This window comes from Triticum urartu, unplaced genomic scaffold (genome assembly GCF_056163025.1).
Source record: "Triticum urartu cultivar PI428250 unplaced genomic scaffold, HENAU_Tu73 scaffold2, whole genome shotgun sequence".
NCBI lineage: Eukaryota > Viridiplantae > Streptophyta > Magnoliopsida > Poales > Poaceae > Triticum > Triticum urartu.
The window spans coordinates 2,877,355-2,887,090 of record NW_028260368.1 but is presented as its reverse complement, the minus strand read 5'-3'; the positions used below and the strand labels follow the sequence as shown (position 1 = coordinate 2,887,090).

The window sequence follows — 9,736 nt, the reverse complement described above, 5'->3', positions numbered from 1 at the left end:
CAGCTTGTACTTTTCCAGTTAGTCCATAAGGATCGGATACCCATATCCCAGGACCATACAAACCCGTTACATGAAATGCCCCAAAGCCAAAGCAAGCCACCCCTGCAAGAAATAAATGAATTCCAAAGATCTTGGGCAAATCCAAAGAGGGTTTTCCCGTCCGCTCATCAGAGAATATTTCTAGGTCCCAATATACCCAATGCCAGATCGCTGCCAAGAAACACAAGCCAGAAAACACAATATGCGTACCTGCCACACCTTCATAACTCCAAATACCCGGATTTGTTACAGTTCCTCCTGAAATACTCCAACCACCCCACGAATCCGTTATTCCTAAACGAGTCATGAAGGGAATTACGAACATACCTTGTCTCCACATTGGATCCAGAACAGGATCAGAGGGATCAAAAACTGCTAATTCGTATAAAGCCATTGAGCCAGCCCAACCAGAAACTAGAGCTGTGTGCATTATATGCACCGCAAGCAATCGACCCGGATCATTCAATACGACAGTATGAACACGATACCAAGGCAAACCCATGGAAATACCCCTTTAGCAAAGAAAAATAGACACGATGTCGCTTTATTTTATCGCATTGAAAAAGACTATCCATATCCTATGTACCTAACCCTTCTAGGGGATTCTGTGTCAGAAAGCGCGAATATTTATTTCATTCCATTAAAAATAAGAAGCCAATTCTGTTCATAAGAAGAAAGAGAAGCAGATCTATTCTATACTCGATAAGTGCCAATATGCAATGGGTAACTTGGCCAATTTGGAAAAAACGAAGAATAGATCGCTACCCCTCTTTGTTTAGCATTCAAATCACCCATTCCCTTTTCTTTATTCAATCTGTCTTACATTCCTTATATGTATAACCTTTCAATCTACGTATTAATAGAATCTATAATATTCATATAGAATAAGAATATAAAATTAAGACAATAAACTGCGGATTCTTTCTTTCTGTTCCATTCTTACGTTTCCATATTAAAGTGTGGTTTTCTTACTTAAATTTAATAATATTAATCTAATATGCCCATTGGTGTTCCAAAAGTACCTTACCGGATTCCTGGAGATGAAGAAGCGACTTGGGTTGACTTATACAATGTTATGTATCGAGAAAGGACACTTTTTTTAGGTCAAGAGATTCGTTGCGAGATCACGAATCATATTACAGGTCTCATGGTATATCTGAGTATAGAAGATGGAATTAGTGATATTTTTTTGTTTATAAACTCCCCAGGCGGGTGGCTAATCTCAGGAATGGCTATTTTTGATACGATGCAAACGGTGACACCAGATATATATACAATATGCCTCGGAATAGCCGCCTCCATGGCGTCCTTCATTCTGCTTGGAGGAGAACCCACCAAGCGTATAGCATTCCCTCACGCGAGGATTATGCTTCACCAACCTGCTAGTGCTTATTATCGGGCAAGGACACCAGAATTTTTACTAGAAGTAGAAGAGTTACACAAAGTTCGCGAAATGATCACAAGGGTTTATGCAGTAAGAACAGGCAAGCCTTTTTGGGTTGTATCCGAAGACATGGAAAGGGATGTTTTTATGTCAGCAGACGAAGCCAAAGCTTATGGACTTGTCGATATTGTAGGGGATGAAATGATTGACAAGCACTGCGATACTGATCCAGTGTGGTTTCCAGAAATGTTTAAGGATTGGTAGTGTCCGGATTTCTTGTAAAGTTATTTCACAGCTAAATTCGTGTTTTCCTCGATTTAATAGAAAATAGAAAGACTTCATGATGAGCAATCATCAGGTTAAGATGGATCTAAACCAATCCATTTTTTTCTATATACATACAACATGCCGACGGTTAAACAACTTATTAGAAACGCAAGACAGCCAATACGAAATGCTCGAAAAACGGCCGCGCTTAAAGGATGCCCTCAGCGTCGAGGAACATGTGCTAGGGTGTATGTGCGACTCGTTCAGATCATGACTTCAAACAAATATAAAAAAAATTGAAGTATCCATGATTAGTACCAATGAATAGGATATAGCTTCTCTATCCTAGATTTCTATGGTATATGGAATTTATGGTTTCCTTTGGTGCAAATCCAATTATCTAAATTGGAAATAAGAAGCAATTCTCCCATTGGTAGCAAATGGTTATCCATTAAGCGGAGGAAATAGTAATAAAAAGAAAAAGGCTTATGCTCCTTTATCTTAAAAGAACGGACTAACAGGGTCAGCTACTTAGCCAACTTTCATAATTAAATACCGTCACTGTATGGATAACTCTTATTGTGAAAAGAGCTATTTACTCTATAATGGATAGGTAGAGCCAAAGAATGTGGACTATACAAGTTCGCAATACCTTTTGATGAAAGAAAGGGCTCCGGTGTATAGAGAGGGCCTCACCGTTTAAAAGGGAACCATAGAAACGATGGAACCCACTATTTTTTTTAGTATTATTAGAATGAATTTGTTATTTCGTATAGAAATAACTGAACGGAGTGGAATAAAAAATCGTGGTTGGGAAGGTTACTATAGCAAAAGCCATTGGAATTAATATTTTATATATCGGAATAATTAGTTTTGTTATTAATGAGAAAAAGGGTGGCTAAAAGAAGAGAAATCATTAGTTATTCATTAAGGTTAATTTGATTCAATGACCAGAGTTCCGCGAGGATATATAGCCCGGAGACGACGAACAAAAATGCGTTCATTTGCCTCAAACTTTAGAGGGGCTCATTTAAGACTTAATCGAATGATTACCCAACAGGTAAAAAGAGCTTTTGTTTCCTCTCATCGAGATAGAGGTAGGCAAAAGAGGGATTTTCGTCGTTTGTGGATCACTCGGATAAACGCAGCAACGCGGGTATATAAAGTATTCGATAGTTATAGTAAATTAATACACAACCTGTACAAGAAGAAATTGATTCTTAATCGTAAAATGCTTGCACAAGTAGCTGTATCAAATCCAAATAATCTTTACACGATTTCCAATAAAATAAAGATCATCAATTAAAGGTATAAATAAAGTAATATACTGGAATAATAAAAGATGAATTCCCGGAGAGGGAACTCCGGGAAGATACAATAAATTAAGATTAAGTGGTAGGAATCAACGAGCTGGATTACTTTCTTTATAATATATATAGGTCTGGCCCTTTCGAATTCGAATAAAACATCAACAATCGGAACTTAAGTTCCGGTTGTTGTTTCTTAAATTTTGGTTGTTGTTTCTTAAGTTTCGATTGGAATTGTACTTTTGCGTTAATTGAGGAATATGTCTATTTTTTCTGGGTCTAGAACCTGTAATTATTGAAATTGACTGGGCTTGAAATTGCTTTTCGTTCTCATAGTTACGAAACGGTAAGAAAGATAAAATACGAGCCTGTTTTATAGCAAGAGTAATTAATCGTTGTTGTTTCAAGGTTAATCTATTTATTCGTCTCGATAATATTTTTCCTTGTTCACTAATAAATCTATTAATTAAACTCATGTTTCTATAATCAATTCGATCTCCCGGGCCAATCCGGGGACGCCTACGAAAAGGTTGTTTAGATTTACGAAAAGGTTGCTTGAATTTACGAAAAGTTTGCTTGGATTTACGAAAGGGTTGCTTGGATTTATTAAAAGTTTGCTTGGATTTACTAAAGGGTTGCTTAGATTTAAGAAAAGGTTGTTTAGATGTATACATGATTTATTCCTTATTTAAAATTTGAAAATTTGAAAATTCACTTCTTTATTTTATTAATTTAGGATCCAGAAGAAGTAGTTTTTCTTTGATCCATATCTTATTTGATTCATATTATAGTATATGAATACCCTCTATACATATGAAATAATATCTACCGGAAATCAGATGAGTTGATTTGTATTTTGTATTCTATACTATGTTTTCTTTATATATTAAATATGAAGTTCTTACTCTTTCTGTTGTTTGGAAAGATCAAACACACGATGTTCCTATTTCTTTATTTCGTGATGAGTCGTATGCTTGCGACAATAACGACAAAATTTTTTGAATTCTAATTGTCCGGGTGTATTGTGGCGATTCTTTTGAGTACTATATCTAGAAATCCCCGTCGATTCCTCATTGGCACCTTTTCGAACACAACTGATGCATTCCAAAATAACTCTGATTCTAACATCTTTTCCCTTGGCCATGAACCTCCTTTTCTTTTTGGATTGACTTAACTTAATTCTTCTACTTATTCTTTTATTCTTCTATTTTGAATCCGAAGAAGAAGAATAAAATTCATTAGAATAATTTTTTTTTATTCTTTAATTAAGTAATAAAAAATAGAGAAATAATTAAAGAATACAATCCTTGTCGAATTAGCAAAGATTTTGGTTCGAAATCCTTTCATTTAATTAGCCAGCCCCGCCTTTTCTATGCTCTGATTTCTGAGGCCTTATTTAGCTTGGGTACCCCTTTAAATTGAATTTCTATTTTCAAAAATGGGGTTTACCAAATTTTTAATGACTCTGAGGTTCAACCCAATCCATCTTTTCTTTCTTTTTCCTTCCGATACTAAAAAAAGATTGAAAAGGATCAAATTTTGTCATATCACGAAGAAATCTATCCCTCCCATAGCAATAACTAGAATTAAAAAAAAGGGAATGACAAAGCATCTGGGAATAAACGATTAATTTCTATCAATAAACCTGCTAAAGCACCAAACCATAGAGTACTTAGCACGGGTGCTACAGAGAGATATGTTTTTATATCCCGCATTGAAAATCCTCCTTCCTTGTTGGAATACATATATGATCATAAACTCTTGCCCAAGATTGTTATGCTATATATAAAATGAACCATATCGACGAAATTTTCCTATCCCTAAAAAAGAAAAAGATGACCCCTTCTTCCTATATATTACCAAGGAAAAGTAATCCTTCTTTTATAGGCGAAATTATATTGGATTTTATATGTATATAATTCCTTAATTATATGAGACCAAAAAGAAGAAATGACACGAGGGTTCTATATATAGATAGAGAAAGAAAGAAGAAGAAAATTATGATGTGGAAAAGAAGACAGGAATTGTGTACAATGGCATTGTACAACAATTTAATTTGGAAAAGGGATGTAGCGCAGCTTGGTAGCGCGTTTGTTTTGGGTACAAAATGTCACAGGTTCAAATCCTGTCATCCCTACCTATTACTTCTTTCTTCTTTATAGGCAGTAGCGACGAGATCAATTAAAGTAAAGTGGGTATAACTTGAATTTGTGGAGACTATACGTACGTGAGATACATTAGGAATAGAAAAAGATTTTCTTTTTGAATGAATGAAAGCGCTCTTAGTTCAGTTCGGTAGAACGCGGGTCTCCAAAACCCGATGTCGTAGGTTCAAATCCTACAGAGCGTGATTCCATCTATTTTATGTCGAAGCAGAGTAAAATAACTTAACAAAATTGAATTGTAACTCCAATTTCAATTTGACCTCCTCTCTGGTCTGGAGGAGGTCAATCAAAAAAAAAAAATGACTCAATCAAAGATCCAACTGATCCCCACGCCTGTATTGCAAATACGCAGTCACGAATAATCCCGCTAAAGTAATAGGAATTAGGCCTAAGACGATTCCAAATAGAAAAACTTCAATCATTTCGATTTGTTCGAGGGGATAAAAAAAGAGGTACGATCTATCCCTAAATAGTACTCTAAATTATCCACGAATCTCAATGACCAAGAAAAGAATTCCTAATTAGTCTGGAAAAGAGTCGTAGAATGCCAGGAATCCCAAAGAAAGATTTTTCTTTTCTGAATTATAATTATTCAGTCAATTCAAATAAGGCGTATCTTGTTCAAGCCAATAAATAGAGCTGGGGTTATAGTTAAAGCAGCCAGTAGAAAACCAAAATAACTAGTTAAAGTAAGCATGAAAGAGTTAAATTCCATTTATTTTTTTTTACTACACTACATATGTTGGTAAAGCATTTACCTAAGTTATGGAAAATTCATAATTCATCAGTTATTTTAGATAATACTAAAAAACAAGATAGAGTAAGATACAGAAGTGTAAAAGAAAGTGGATTCATCAGATGATACATGAGTCCCTAATTCCGAATCAAGAGATTTGTTGTGGAATTTGTCAATTGAGTAAAGTAATAATATTAAGAACTAGATCATCTAACCCCATTGAATGAAAAAAAGAAATTCAATTTTCAGGGAAATTTTTGAATAAGAGATAAATAAACAATTGAATTTGAAAAAAAAAACTTCTTTCTATTTTGGATAATTTCTTTTTCAATAGGACCCTCTTTTTGGAGTGAACGATCGAATATTCCCCTATTCCTTCTTATTTTAACTGATTGTATTCCATATGGAATAAGAGGAGAACAAAAGCATTCCACGACCTGCCAAGGGGCTGTTAAAAAAAAAAAAAAAAGAAAGCTCTTCCTTGAATTTACTTTATTTTTATTCCTTTTTCGAACTCCAACCAAAGTAGATTCGAAGACGAGTCACTTCAATTATCCTTTTAAGTTCTATTCTATCTTCTGTCTTTCCCTATTTCATCTCGTAAAGTTCCGCGCTCGCAGTTTGGTCAAGAAAGTTAGACCTAATCCAACAAACAATACAAGGATGAATTACGAATTATGAAAGGATAGATTTCACATATACTTGTCCTTGTATTGTGTCAGTATGAGAATATCCTTCCTAAATTATTTATCCAAACCTATTGATCATTAACTTAGATTTTCCCAAGATTTTGGCTGCTATTCCGAATTACTCTATTATTCCGAAGCCAATGAAAAGTAAGTAGAACCTACAAAAATGGGGTTTTCTATTGATGCCTTGAATAACATATAGCTTACCTATAGACAAAAAAAAAATAAAAAAGTAATTATGTTTCGGAACCAGGCAAAACCAGATTGCTGTGCCATAGGAAGGATAGCTATACTAATTCGGTATACTCAAAATACACCTTTGGTACAAAATTGACAATCTCACAAGGATGAAATATCAGTAATTTTCTATTTACTGGTCGATCCCATCTTTTACGGAATCAATTCCTTTTTTGAATGTACAAAAATTTTGGGAGTTCAGCATGTCTGGAAGCACGGGAGAACGTTCTTTTGCTGATATTATTACCAGTATTCGATACTGGGTTATTCATAGCATTACTATACCTTCCCTATTCATTGCGGGTTGGTTATTTGTCAGTACGGGTTTAGCTTATGACGTGTTTGGAAGTCCTAGGCCAAACGAGTATTTCACGGAAAGCCGACAAGGAATTCCGTTAATAACCGACCGTTTTGATTCTTTAGAACAACTCGATGAATTTAGTAGATCCTTTTAGGAGGCCCTCAATGACCATAGATCGAACCTATCCTATTTTTACAGTGCGATGGCTGGCTATTCACGGACTAGCTGTACCTACTGTTTTTTTCTTGGGATCAATATCAGCAATGCAGTTCATCCAACGATAAAACAAATTCCAACTATAGAACTATGACACAATCAAACCCGAATGAACAAAATGTTGAATTGAATCGTACCAGTCTATACTGGGGTTTATTACTCATTTTTGTACTTGCTGTTTTATTTTCCAATTACTTCTTCAATTGAGAGAAAGAAAGAGACTAATAAGAATTCTCTTATCCCATTTGGAAGGATACCATCCTTATAACTACCCATGACTGTTTTTGTCTCTAGCATGACCAATTGATAAAATGTGGAGGAAAGTAGGGGAAATGGCCGATACTACTGGAAGAATTCCTCTTTGGCTGATAGGTACTGTAGCTGGTATTGCTGTGATTGGTTTAGTAGGTGTTTTCTTTTATGGTTCATATTCTGGATTGGGTTCATCTCTATAGTAATCGGAGGGACCAGATTGTAAACATGAAAAAGTAGGAGCTTAGCGGGTCCTTACCCCCCTTTATCTGATTAGAGCGGAAAGGACCCGCGGAATTTTTATTTTACTCTTATAACGCGAATTGAATCTATTCGATTCACTCTTATGAAGCAACAAGAAAAAGAGATCACTCGAGGATCCAATATCTTATTCCACGAAGGAAGTATCCTGAAAATCCTTGATTTAGTTTCGAGTAATAAACTAATAAAACCTTAATCAAAACTATTCAACTAGCCTAAAAATAAAAAAACCTTCAATGGAAGAGTTTACTTTTTTTTTGCAAAATTTCTGTAAATTTGAAGTTGAACTTAATTAAACAAGCCAAGCAATTTGCTCACAATCACAAGAAATTTTTCCCCCGCCATATTTTCTTCCCCTCTGTTTGTCCACTACCTCGGCTAAACCTAAGCAAAAGAAAAAGAGGTCCAAGAGACAGACCCGAATAAAGAAGAAATAGTAATCTTTGACGAATTAGGAAGAAAAAGGATTCTTATTTTGATACAAGAAGAATCGGCACAAGAAAAAGGCTTTTTCTTGTGCCGAATAGACGATTAAGAAGACCTGCAATCCCTCCGAAAAAGAAGAAATTTTAATTTGATTGTTCTCGCCTTTGCCTTGGATTCTCTTCTTTTGCATGGGATATAAATAAGGAATTCCAGACATCTCATAAACAAAAAGCAGTCTAAACAAAAAAAGGATTTCCAAAATAGATCATAGATAATTCTAGCAATTGCCAATAAATCGAGGCTTTTTACCAACTTGATGGTAAGAAATCCCGGGACCTAGAAATTCATTTCGTACAATTGAACCTTTTCAAACTGTTTCTTTTTGAGAACCAAAAAAACTTGTGCCAAAATAACGGATGCGAAGAAGAACAAAAGGCCTTGGACACGTAATGGATCCTGAAGCACGATTTCTGCGTCCCCCTGACCAAAACCTCCCACATTAGGATTGCTTGTTAATGGTTGATCAAGCTTGATGGATTCCCCCTCTGAAACAAGAAGTTCTGGTCCGGGAGGTATAATATCAATCACTTGGCGTCCATCTGATGCATCAACTATGGATATTTCATACCCCCCCTTTTCTTTACGTAGTATTTTTCTTACTATACCTGTTGACGTAGCATTATAGACTGTATTGTTACTCTTGCTACCATCAGGATAGATCTGTCCTCTTCCTCGGTTTCCCCCTACATATATGGGATATTTTAAGAAATGAGCATCTTTCTTCGTAGCAGGATCAGGGGAAAGAATGGGAAAGACAATTTCACTATATTTCTTACCGGGAACAGGGCCTATCACAAGAATGTTTTTTTTATCGGGACGATAACTCTGAAAAGCAAGATTTCCTATCTTTTCTTTTAACTCAGGGGAAATACGATCGGGCGGCGCTAATTCGAATCCCTCGGGCAAAATAAGAACAGCACCTACATTCAACCCTCCCTTTTTTCCATTAGCAAGAACTTGTTTCAATTGCATATCATAAGGAATTCGAAGAACTGCTTCAAATACAGTATCGGGAAGCACAGCTTGGGGAACTTCAATATCGACGGGCTTGCTAGCTAAATGGCAATTGGCACATACAATTCGTCCAGTTGCTTCTCGTGGGTTTTCATAACCCTGCTGCGCAAAAATGGGATATGCATTTGAAATAGATGTCCGAGTTATTACGTATATCATGATCGATACAGAAATCGATCGAGTTATCTGTTCCTTTACCCAAGAAAAAGTATTTCTATTTTCCATGTCCAATCGCAGATCCCAGAATTTCTACAATAAATTAGATAGGTAGCTAAGCTAATCTAGTTCCCTATACACGAATCTGTTGTCATTCTACTGCAACAGTTGTACTGCAATGATGAATACCTTAAAGTAGGTATAAATAGAAAGAATTTTGCTAAAA

At 35.5% G+C, this 9,736-nt stretch overlaps 2 non-coding genes across 2 annotated transcripts; both read left to right on the top strand.

Moving 5' to 3' along the window:
* The first annotated feature begins 5,060 nt into the window (after positions 1-5,060).
* On the top strand, positions 5,061-5,134 carry TRNAP-UGG (transfer RNA proline (anticodon UGG)). The gene has a single exon. It is a non-coding gene; the product is annotated as a tRNA-Pro (tRNA).
* Positions 5,135-5,273: 139 nt separating this feature from the next.
* On the top strand, positions 5,274-5,347 carry TRNAW-CCA (transfer RNA tryptophan (anticodon CCA)). The gene has a single exon. It is a non-coding gene; the product is annotated as a tRNA-Trp (tRNA).
* Positions 5,348-9,736: the final 4,389 nt, after the last annotated feature.